Genomic DNA, 12,589 nt, shown 5'->3' with positions numbered 1-12,589 from the left:
TTTATAAACACAGGAATAATTTCATTTCCTTGTATTACTATGTATTATTATCTATTCATATATCTATGTATATTTGAGTGATGCACAGTCAGTATCTTTAGCAATGAAGGTGCTTCTACCCTTGGAATGAGACAGCAAATAAAAATAAATATGCTTTTTCTTGTATCCAACATTTTAAATATTTATAGGCTGTCTTCTGTGGTACATAACCTATTGCATTATAGGTCATCTTTTTCTGTGGAGTGTTTCATTCTGAGAACTGCCTGACTGTGCCGTGTAATCACTGGGAGCAGACACATCAGACCTCTGCAAAAAGGAAATGCCATCATTTCTAATCTGTGCATATAAATGGATCATGCAAGTCTTAAGACCTGTGTGAATATCCACTTGGAAAAGTTTTTAAAGTCTGTATTAAAAGCTTCTTCATTTTAACATGGCATTCTCCCACAGAGATTTTCTGCAATGGTTCATTAATCAAGAAAAGCTTCATTAATCAAGATATAGTCTGAATTTTTGAAAGCATATTTAAATTGAATATTCAGTCCTGACAGAATGCATTTGCTAATGTATTTAGCCAGAACTGTGTGAAATTCTCAGTCACAAAATCTGCTGGTCTTTATTCAGCCTTCTAACAGGATGTCTTTAACTTTGATTTTTAGGTTCCTTTTGGTGTGAGACAGATTTACAATCTTTCTGTTTGTAAATGATTTTTTTTTTTAATATATAAAACTCCCGTGTGTGCTGATTGGAGAATATTTTTCTTTGAAATTCTGCTGTCTGAATTCCACAAGAAAATAACCAGGAAGCCCTGTGATGTGATATTGTAACCAGACTCTCACTTAACTACTCATTTGTCTTTTAACTTGGTCGTGGGAACAGTAATTTACTAACCTAATTCAATGCATTTGTTGCCTTTAGAGATCAATGCTGCTCCAAGCAAAGTCAATAACAAAACTTTATTGATTTTCCTGGGTCCAGATCAGCCCCTTTACACATGAGTGCGAACTTATAGCATCATAATTTTTCTGTGCAATTTCTGAAATATGAACCCATGGTTTTGTCCTTGCACAGGTCCTGATACACTGTGTAAAAGGGGGTTTAGGAGGCAGCTGAGTTCTCCAAAGAGCTGTAGCAGATCCTGAAACAGCCAGGATTTCCAGTCCACTGAACCACAGAACATAGGAGGGCTCCACTCTGAACGTGTGGCATGAAGAGGTGGATTATCAATCTGTTATTAATATACCTGGTAATTATCCCTTTCCACTACTTAAATGACTGTTTTTTCCTTCCCAGGCATAGAAAAGGGCTCAAGTTTTTGAAAGAAATCAAATATGTTATAAACCAAGTATTTTTGGGAGGCAGTGTAATTTAATATGAGAAGCATCACCCTTTTTGCCAAGAAGTAGGAATTAATGTACTGTTTGTGTTGTACATCCAGAATCTCAATGGACTCAATGTGATAAAGAAACGAGGGTTTGTTTAAGGTGTCAGTGCCATGACCTTCTGATATTCAGCTTTAGATCAGTGGTAAGATTTGACAATGGCAAGGACTGTTCTAAACCCCATTGATTATGTCTGTCAAAGCATTTGGGAGCTCTTAATCTTTAAGCTTTAGACAGAAGGTCATAGGCAGAAATGCACAGGAGTCAGTAAGGAAACTGCTGGAGGATGTTAGCAGAAATTAAAAAATACGAAGGTGTATAGTAGATAGCTCTAGTTACCTAGATACCTAAACTGTTATTCCAACATACAGCACCAAAGAGGAAAAGGACTACCAGTAAAACATATTTTAAGTTGGTCCCTTTAACAACATTATAAGTTGGTCCCTCCCCACTGAGATTGCTGTGAGAGGAAAACCTGAATGTGGTAATTAAAAACTTTAGACAAAGAATATGCAAAAGACAGAGAAATGCAAATTTGGGAACTAAGTCAATAGGAATAGGAATGTAGACAGAATGAGATTTGCTGCAGCCTGGCAGCTTTTCTCTGAACTGGTTCAGCTCTGTTTAGGTGCCTAGGAGATGATTCCTGAGCCATTCTGAGGCTTCAGATCAGGGTCTTGAGTGAACAGCAAAAAACACAACCTCTGCATCTCCAAACAACCCTAGGTTTGGTAAGCTGTAATCACTGTAGCCCCCAAAGGTCTCTATGTTGTTTCAGTTTAATTAGGCTGTTAAAAGAAAACAAACTTGTTCTTGACATTTATGAATATACAGTGTTCTGTGTTTTTTGTGTGGAGCAGGTTCATATCTTCACCCTGTCTCCATATGGTTTTTTGTGTGTGCAGTTAACTGTTTGAAATAATCCTTTGTTTTATAGAAATTAGTTGAGCCTACTAAAATATTCCTTCTAAATACCATTCTAAATACAAAGGCCTTGCTGATGTACAGCTGAATATTTAGAGAACTAATTTATTAAGAGCGGAGCCAGTAATTTTTTTTACTGGAGAATCCTACAGCTTTATCACATTGTTCTATGTTAAAGTAATGATGCATCAAGCTCCTCATTAGTTAGTGAGGAAGAAGCCCTCAGGGCAATTGAAATGAAACAACTGAACATACAGAGTACCTGGCAAAAAAATTACAGGGCTAGACAAGAAGAATGTGGCGATGCTGGAGGTCTGTAACCGCAGCCTCCGGGAGCCTGGAGCTCTTGTGGACACTTCTTCCTTGGCAAAACCAGATTTGTAAGGTGATATTTGAAAATGTCTGTACAAGACAGCTTTGTCAATGCATTTCGGCAGGGGATATTGGAAAAAAAATCATGAAACTCTCAATTAACCTTTGATGTGCAAACTCACTGTTTCACAATAATTAAATAAAGAAGTTGTTTAATAAGCAGGTTGGTAGGGAATAGATAAATAAACAAATTTCAAAATGTCAGGAGGTGTTCTGGACAGACTTCTGTACATTAAAACTTGCAGATTTTAAAAAAATAGTTATGTATCTGGATATAAAAGTTTGCTCAACAAACAGTTTTGTAAACACCTTTAATAGGTTTGTCTGTTGGTTTCTATTTGCTCCCCTAAGAAATGGAGGCAAGTCTTCACAAGCCTGATTTTGACTATAAGAATTAAACTTTTGTTGTTGATGTTGTAAATAAATCGATTGCTTTATGTGTGAATCAGAGAACAAGGTACAATGGAATGATACAATTTCTTTTTCGGCTAAATTATAATTAGCAAATGTGTCTGCCAATTATGCAATATAAGAAATGGAATATTACTGCCATTTACTTGTAAAATTTCAAATATGTCAGATTTTTAAACAGAAAATTTGTGCTGCTAATTGACTATGAGTTATTTTACTTGTGCCAGTGGGCAAGGGAGAGAAATAGTACGTGTTATGAATAAATATCATATTTATATTTTCTACACTGAAATCATATACGAACACATAGGAAATACATAAAAAGAATAAAAAAAAAGGTAAGTTTGAGTACCCTGATGCTACACATTGTATACAGGTCAAAACTGGGCTCAGGTCTTTTCTGTGGGGTTTCTAAATATGATACTTTGCATGAGGTGGCTCTGCTGGTAATTTATCTTTTCGTTAACATACAGATACCCAGCAAGGTGTGTTATTTGTGTCTCACATACCCTGCTGGGTATCTTTTCATTGCAGTTAAAGTTATATTTGTACAGCTGGTATTTCTAGGAAACTATACATGTTATTTATACATATATATATAAGTTATATATATATATGTTATACTGTATAGAACAACTCTATATGTAGAACTAGTAGACATGCAAAAAACCTGCAGGTTCAAATATTTGTGCTTGCCTTATTGCTTTAACTTCTGAAGACAGAGAAGCTGACTGACTATTGCAAATTACTTAGGAGTGGTGGATTGAAGTGGCAATTAATCTTACACCCTTGGCTGGAGCTCTCTCTCCTCCTCCTTTACAGCAACTACTGTGTTTCTTTCAGTGTTGATTCACAGCATGAATATTCTCATCAAGAGATGTTCTACTGCAATTTTGGAAACGCAACATTTCTGTGCTGATACATCAGTTACTTTAATGTTCCCTATTTAATTAAATTATTATCAATATTGCTTTCTTATGCTTCTTTTTGAGGCAACATTAGTGCCTCTATTAATGTATTAATATTTGTGCCTGAAATATGCTGTCATATGCTGCCTACAGTTATTTACTTCTTAAATCCTAGAGCTTGAAGTTCAGGTAACTGTTTCGTCTTAGCAGCAAATTAAGACAATATTAACTTTTGTCAATAGTACTAGAACTTACCTAGGATGATATTCTGCTTCATGAGGTCTGGAGTTTAAATTAAATATACCACTAAAGTCAGGAGGAGCAGCCATGTGTAGGTTACAGTGTGTTTCAATTCTGCTGTTCTCTCAATGAGACCCTTTAATGCCAGTAATGAATTCTATGGAGAAAAGTAGGCATCAGAATGTCTCTAAATTCAGGTGTTTGTATGATTGCTTTTATTTCACCAGGATCTGTGGTTTAAATACCAGAACAGTAGCAGATGTCTTAGCATCTTTAAATTTTACAGCTTTGTTTATAATTTCTCTGTTAAAATTTTAATACTTTGAAGTGCATTGTACAAGTGCTTGTGGCATAACTACTTCCAAAATCACTTCAAGGGGATTTGAGGAATTCTATTCTTAGCAATTTCCTACAGGCAGCTTTTCAAATTCACTTTATTGACTCCAAACTGTTTCAATTTCTACTTGTATAATTTTACAAGAAATATGACAAATGTAACTGTTTTCCCCATGTTTTATGTCCCTAATGAGGAGCAAAAGGTCAAGGACTTTGGGATGGAGGGGGAAGCCAATTACTCTTGCTACTGTGCTTTGGAATACTGCTTGCAACTCACACTCATTTTCTACCAGCAGTATTACAGGACAGTTAATTTCCTTAGAAAGTTTATGAGGCTCAAAGGATTGGGGTTTGTATTTTTTTTTCTGTTTTCTATTCTTTGTTGAAAGAGACTGAGAAATATTCCCTCTGTATATAAGCGTGACATACATCATGAAAAACAAAAGCTTTTTAGAATATCTACAACTTAAAGATTAGATGCTATTTTAAGGTCATTAGGTGCTCTAAGCTGCAGATAGATGTCTGACTGATTTTCCAAAGCATTTACATGCCTACCTCATCAGTAGAGCTGGTATGCCTAGCCTATCAGGTATTTGTTAAAATCTTAATTGACTATCTGCTTCTTAGGCACATTAATTAAAAATCTGGTTCTAAATGTCATTAAGAGCTATGAAGGAAGGCAGTCACTGGAAAATAAAGAAAAGGTCAGAAGGAAAACCAGGTCAGTGTCATTAGCAAACTCTATAAATTCTTCTCATGTCTGATTTTGCACAGCTGACTTGGAGATGGATGCTGAGGGAATCACAGGCTGGCTTGGCTTAGAAGGGAAATTTAAAGATCCTCAAATCCACTCCCCTGCTGGGGGCAGAGACACCTTTCACTGGAGCAGGCTGCTCAAAGGCCTGTGATGAAAGAAAAAAGGTGGTATGAGCTTTATTTCCCCATAAAGTTGAATGAATTTTCCCAGCGCAAGGAGAATGGTCAGAGTGCAGGAATCTGTTTTTGGAAATATCAGGCCTGGCTCCTGTTTAGGTGAAGCTTGTCGGCATCAGGCAGGGCCATGCACTGTGTGAAGGACACCTGAGCTATTTCAGCTTGGGACCAGGGGTGTGAGGCCCGGTGATTAATGGCAGTGCCCAAACAGTCACATTGTTAAATCCTAATTGCAGCAAGTCCTCAGGCACACCCTGTGGTGCTCCAAAGGGGGACACAGGGACAGGACTGCCCATGGACAGCTGCTCCATGGGTCCCACTGCATGGCCCCAGTGGGGGCTCATCCCACAGGGAAGATGTGGGATCCACTGCTCCCCACCTGAAGTACCATCCAGGTGGAAGTTGTGTTTCAGTGACCCATTAACTGCATCCATGGGCTTCTGTAGTGTGCTTTAAACACCCCTGAGGGCCTCAGAGCCTGAGACTAACTCAGAGGATTTTAAAGATCATTTAGGGTGAAATGTAGTGAAGGATTTTAGCCATTGATTATATGAATTACTTTACTTGTGCCAGTGGGCAAGGGAGAGAAATAGTACATATGATGAGGAAACATAAAACAAGAGCATGGATATTTTCTACACTGAAATCATAGAGCAGCACACAGAGCAGACCTTTTACAAAATCTAACCTTCAGCTGGGGTCTGCTCCATGGGTCATGGTGGAGGAGAGGAGAGATTTGAGACCCTTCAATCTTTCATCCCCAAATGGCTAAATACTGCAGAGATCTGTCTGAGGTCTGCAGCCCTGTAACATGTACAGCCTGAAAAGGGATATGCCTGATATGCCAGGTGGCCTTTAAAAACACACAGTTCCATCAGACTGGAACAGAGCTGCTTAATGCACTGCTAATTCTTCTCTTCTATTGCTGAGTTCTCTCCTTCTATCACATGTCATCCAAAGTCCATGGCTTATCTGAAAACTGATACACTTAAATGTCAAAACCATCTGAGGATTTACACAGACCCTCTGCCCTTTGGTTCTTTCTTTTTTTCTCTCACTTAAATGTCTCTGTGCCTAACTAAAGTATTACACATAGTCCTAAGAATAGAAATTGGTGGTCCAGACTTTAATATGCCTGTTGCTTTACATGCTCCCGATTTGAATATGTGAATGATATGAGTGTGTTCTAAGTCTTGTGTTCTGTACACACCTAAACTTTTTCTAACTTTGACAGAACCAAAAATAATTTAAGGCATTTGAAAACAAGCATTTAGAGAAATCACTAGGTGGATGTGGCTATCTAAGTAGCACACCAACCAATTCAGACAAATAAGAGTGGTTTCTCTCTGAAATAGCCTAGTACTTTGGGTAGAAATTTTGTCTGCAGGGGAGACCATTACATGAGATACATGCTGTGGTAGAATTAAGCAAACTTTAAGCTATGATTCACTGGCAGAACAGAAAATTGTATTGTAGAAGATCTAGAGTTTATACATAAAGAAAGAGCTAAGCTCTCTGATTAAACACTGCACAGGTATCCCTCTGTGATGTGACTAAGCTTAGTCACCAATGAACTTAATCCCTATGATCCAAAACCTTGGCTGATTTACTCTGGTGAAAATGAGCAGAAGTTCCAGAGGAAGTCTGTTTGTATTTCAGTGTAATGGTGAGCACAAACCTCTGTAAGGGCAACACAATAAGGCAGGGTTTTGACTGCCACTTGACTTCAAATGCTGTTTTACTTGACCTTCAAATAGCACAGCCCCTGCCTGACTGTGTTTGCATTGCTGCTCCTGAGGTGCATTATTTCAGTTTCTTATTTGATTGCAGAGACAAGGAGATAACTGAACCAATAAATGCTAACTGATTGCTTGAGTGGAGTTTAACTAGCAGAGCCTGAGCAATGCAGTGGAGTGATAGGAATGTTTTGGTTGGGTGTTTTTTAGTTTTATTGCCAGCATGACAGATGAAAGTTTTCCTGTGAATGGGGGTGGGGAGGGAGATGGATGGATTTTGGTTCTTTGTTTGGTCTTGATTTAATTGAATGGCTTAGGAGGATGCATTGTCTGTTAAGCACAGACCACCATCAAACAAACAAATAAAGACAAAATTCCTGGCAGTTGTTTCTGAACATTTTGGGTTTCTGGTTTTGATTTTTTGGCGGTTTTCTTCAATATCTCTAAGAACATAATTCTGGTTTTGGTTTCTGTAGCCACAGATTTGGAGTAGAGTTGCAGTGGGCTTTGTGTATTAGGATAAATTCTAGCTTTTCTTTGCAAAACATGCTTAATAAGACCCTGAGAGGCAATGCTGTGAGAAGAGATTGATGCTATTCCCCTTTTAGCCACAGCTACAGTCTCCACACTACTCCACAACATCAATTGTCTACTTCAGACCCACACAAGAAACCCTTATTTTGCCCTCACTTTCCCTCCTGTCCATTGGCAGAGGAGTCTCCTCTATTAACTGTATATGGTTTGTCCTCCCCTGAGGATATAAAGGAATTAATGCCTTTCTGGTATGGAAATATACATTTATATGTATGCATGAATATGCATATAATATAATATACATGCATATGTATATTAACATACACATCTGTAAATATTGTGTTTTTAAAAGGTCTCACAAACACAGTGTTAAATGATGACCATCATGTGTTTCTTGGGGCCTTTTCTTGCTCTGTGGTTTGCACAGCCTATGGCAAAAAGGTGTTCCCAGTAAGGAGCTGGGACTAGGGAAGGTCTGTTTGCCCTCTGACTAGAATGGCCAGCTACTTTTGTTCTCTTTCCCAGCTGAAGCAGCCTGTAAGAACATGCTGAAGTGCCTGGCAAATTAACTTATAAAATATGAAGAAGTTCACTGTATTACTATCTTTCACAGTCTGCACGTGGCATTAAGTTTTGGGTGTCTCATTCAGTGACAGAGACAGTAAAGAGAGCAGACAATGGAGTGCAACACTCTCTAAATCTGTGGTGTGACTTAATGAAAATGGGAAATGTTGCCATATAAACCTGAGTTATTTTTAGTAGTCTTTGGATTGAGATTCCTCGATAGGATGACCGAGTGTTCTGCTTTGTCTTAATCTGAACTGGCCAAGTTGTGCAGTGTATGAGAATTCTCTGGGTAGCATCAGTGATGGATTCCCAGGACCCTTGGCACAAATTTTCAAGGGATTGGGTTTAATGATGAATGTCTTTGTTTGTTACCAAAATCCAGCCTTGTTTCCTGAAAAGAAAAAGAGAAAAGGCTATCTCTGGAAATGCTGTTCATCTCTGCTGTCATGTTGAGAAACAATGCATCTTGCCAGAATGATATGTCCAGGCAAGGAATCAAATATTATTTCTTAACCCCTCTCTTTGCAGATAAGAATGTACTGATTTTTCAGTCAAGTGAGAGTGAAGAATCAAGACCTGATTGGGGTGGCATTGGCTTGATCTAATGTCCGCTGGAGATCCTCTTTATTTAGATGTTTAGTTTTAGGCTTTCTGACACTGTTTTCTCTGCTCTTTGCTGCTGCAGAAACAGCAGTCCCATTCAAATATTTTCTCATTTGAGTGTGTAAGCAGCACATGTACTACCTCCAATAATTCTAAAGCTACTGCTTGCATTTGTGTCTGTTAGAAAATGAGTGTGTGAAGCTTAGGAATCAGATAAGTTCCCAAATGGCTTCTCTTTATGTTCCCCCTATTAAATAGCTTTTCTCCATTTCTTAAATTAAGTGTTTCATATTTGGACAGTAGATCATGCTGGCCTTGCTGCTGTAATTGTCATCTTAAAAGAACAGGTTTTTTATGAGAGCTCATACTGCTAATAGCAAACTGAATATGCATGCAGAGCTGCCTAGTGTGTTTCATCAGCATTTTCACTTGCCTTTCCTAGAAGTATTATGCCAATTTTTTCTTGTCTTTTGTAATTTTGCCTTGTAGATATCTTAACAGCTCCAATGCCATAAATTACGAGTTTAGCAGGTTAGTTGCGGGGGGTAAGTAGAATCAGTAGACTAGAAAAGATGGGCATGGAAAAGAAGAAAACCAATTTGAGTGAACACAGTGGGTGGCAAAACCTCAACAGGTGCAGGATGTGTTACCCCAGGGAAGAGCTTTATGTTACAAGCAGTGCCATATAATGCACATCTCTCTGCTCTGGCAATCCGTGCCTTCAGCCTGATGCTTAATAAAGCACCTAAACCTATAGTCCACTCCCTGGTGTGTCTTGCTGCTTAATTATACAGTATCCATTTGATATTTGATCGTATTTTTCTGCAGGAAACAGTTTTTAAAACAATTACTCAACGTGAGCATGAAATTATTTTAGGGTAGTTTGCATTCACAGTTTCCTGAGTGACATCTCCACAGAGGTAGAGTCACAGTGAATTGCCAATTCATTTCATAAGTTCAGTGAAAGGATGGAAGAATGCTTTCCAAGTACAAATCTGAGCTTTTCCCTTTAAAAAAAGGAAGAAAGACATTTGAGGGGGAAAGAAAAAGGAGAGTTACAGAGTCAGGATCCTTTTTTGACCCATTATTGTTAGACATGAAGAGTGCTAAAAAACAAAGCCTAGAGATCTGAGAAACAGGGTATCTGACATCTGTGTTCCTTTTTTTCTGCTGTGGAGCTGTCACAAGGTGCAGAGAAGGCTGAGACCATTGTGTGTTCTGTGGTAGAAAAGGATGTTCTCTGCAGATGGAAGAACCCCAAGGTCCATTTTCAGGGCAGGGGTGCTGATGACTTCTCTTTCCCCAGAGCTAACACTCATTTTGGCTGCTGCAGCTGTATTGCTTTCATTTCCTTCAATCTCTATTTGCCAGAGTTAAAGCTGAATTTTAAACACTGCTACTAGATTATAATGCCTCTGAGTTGTTTTTTTTTTTTTTTTCCCAGGTTTCTGGGGTTTTGTTGTTGGGTATTTTTGAAGCCAGGCAAGAGTACAGGGAGAGTGATGGTGTCAACACCAAGGTCTGTGCACGCGAGTAAAAGTGCAGCACTTATTTTTCATGAAAAAGTCATTGGACACAAGGAAATAGTAGCAAAAAACCCAATTAGAACAAAGAGTCCTTTTGCCTCTGAAAGCACCCCTAACTACTATGGATGTTTCAATTTTAATTTCTGTCCTCAGCAAAATGACAAACACCAAAAGTGTTTTCCCTCCAGTTTTGAGGGCTTTTTGCTTTTGAAACAGATGAGTAGGATTTCCCAATAAATATATTTCTTAGGATTTTGTAAATGTAAGTTTTAAAGCATGTTTTGCCTTACTGCAGCATTCAGTAATGAAAATATTGATCTTATTAACTGTGCTAATTAGAGCTGAACAAAATACCTCAAGCAACAGCTAGTGAATATTCAATGAAATAACAATTCTGAAATTGCTTTGCCAGTGTTTACAAGAGATGAATATTGTCAGGGATAAGTCTGCTGTTTGGAACATTGTGAGAGAAGAAAGGGGTAAATATTTGCACACTATAATTTTTAAATTAATATTTTGGTATTAAAAATTCCACTTGTAAAATCAAATTATATCTATATATATATACTTTTTCCCCCAACTAATCTACTTAATTGGAGAAACAGAATTAAGCAGGTTTTGCTGTGCAAGTATGCAAGTTCAAATGAGAGTAATGCTCTGTTGTCATGGCCTGTGAGTGGAGTATTTATATACTGTCTGGAGAAGGAGGGAAGCCTTGGATAGTTTGGAAATGCAAAGTGTTGATATTTATGAAGAAATTACTTGCTCACTTTTGACAATGACTCTTTATACAACACCTGATATTAAATGTTAATAATGTATGGGGCTTACAGGAAATATGCTTTAATACATATTAAACATTGGGTTTAGTACACAGGAGAAGATGAGCCTATAAAATATGTTGTGAAATGACTGAAGAAGATTAATTTTGTTAACACTGTAAGATTCAGTGATCTTTAAAGTAATGAGTCAAGTTTGCTTTTGAGTACCAGTCTCCCAATACAGTTGTCTTGTAGCAGGTGACACAAATGCCCATGCAGAGAGATTTTGGGGCTGTTGCTTTTAGACATGGCCAGCAATGTAAGAGCTGAGCTTTCACTCTGAGCTTTTAAATATTCTTCTATTCTCTTCTTTTTCACTACAACTCTTATTTTGGCACATGGTCCTGCAACAGAGCAAACAGTTGCCTCTGTTGTAATGAGCCATTTCATTACTGAAGTGCTGCAACCATTTTGAACAGCATACACAGTATCCATATTAATAATTCATTAGTCTATCAATTACCTATATTATTTATTCTAATTATTTAGTTAATGTTTCAAAAAGTTTTTTCAAATGTAAGTATGTCCTGGGGGGTTTCATTGGTGCTATGAATTGTTAGTATTTTTTTGTTTTGTTTTGCCTGTGCGGAAATGAAAGGAATTGTTAAGTTTAGACACAATCCTAACATATGGGGGCAGAATGAAAGATGTAGCAAATTTATGGTGCTGTGGTGGCCAAAAGCAGGCAGAGCTAAATCCAAAGTCTGGCATGTGCTCTTTTAAATGAGGCATTTTGCCATGTTTTTGTTGGAGAAGCACTGGCTGTTGGGTAACAAGAATGAAACTTCTTAATTAATAACACCCAACTCTTGTGAGGTTTTTTTTTTTCCAGAGTAAAGAATTAACTAATCTCTTTATTTTTTTCCTTTTCTTCCCCCCCCCTTTTTTTTTTATGTGTTTACTTCCTTGGCCTGTGTTATACTGTGGATTTGTGTTCCCGTATCTCTGTTCTCAGGGTTTCCAACCCTGGTTCTGCAACTCAAAAATGGAATTCATTCATTATGGTTTCATTTCTGGGCAGCAGTCCCACAAAGTCTCTGGCATATGGGGATGTTGATGGGATGACTCACATGCATAAAATTAAGCTTGTGTTTAACTAATGGTAGGATCAGAGCTTAAGTCACCAGTAGAAATGTATATTTCATTTCCTCCTGGACTTAGCATATAGGGAAAGACATATTCCCAGTTGGAGACATGGAGAGAGGGTGATCAGGCAACAGGGACGAGGCCCTGCCCCTCATGTATTTATTTGAACTGATAATCTTTCTTACAAAATGAGACAAAATGTTCCTTGAA

General features: G+C 37.9%; 1 long non-coding RNA gene across 1 annotated transcript in view; it reads left to right on the top strand.

Moving 5' to 3' along the window:
- LOC135278999 (uncharacterized) overlaps positions 1–12,589 on the top strand; it is a 238,335-nt gene that overhangs the window by 216,109 nt on the left and 9,637 nt on the right. The window contains exon 18 of the long non-coding RNA XR_010346368.1: positions 1,072–1,246. This is a non-coding gene — a long non-coding RNA (uncharacterized LOC135278999). The remainder of the gene's footprint in view (positions 1–1,071; positions 1,247–12,589) is intronic.

This window comes from Passer domesticus, chromosome 11 (genome assembly GCF_036417665.1).
Source record: "Passer domesticus isolate bPasDom1 chromosome 11, bPasDom1.hap1, whole genome shotgun sequence".
Lineage (NCBI taxonomy): Eukaryota > Metazoa > Chordata > Aves > Passeriformes > Passeridae > Passer > Passer domesticus.
Note: the sequence above shows the minus strand (reverse complement) of the source record. Positions and strands in the feature narration are given on the sequence as shown.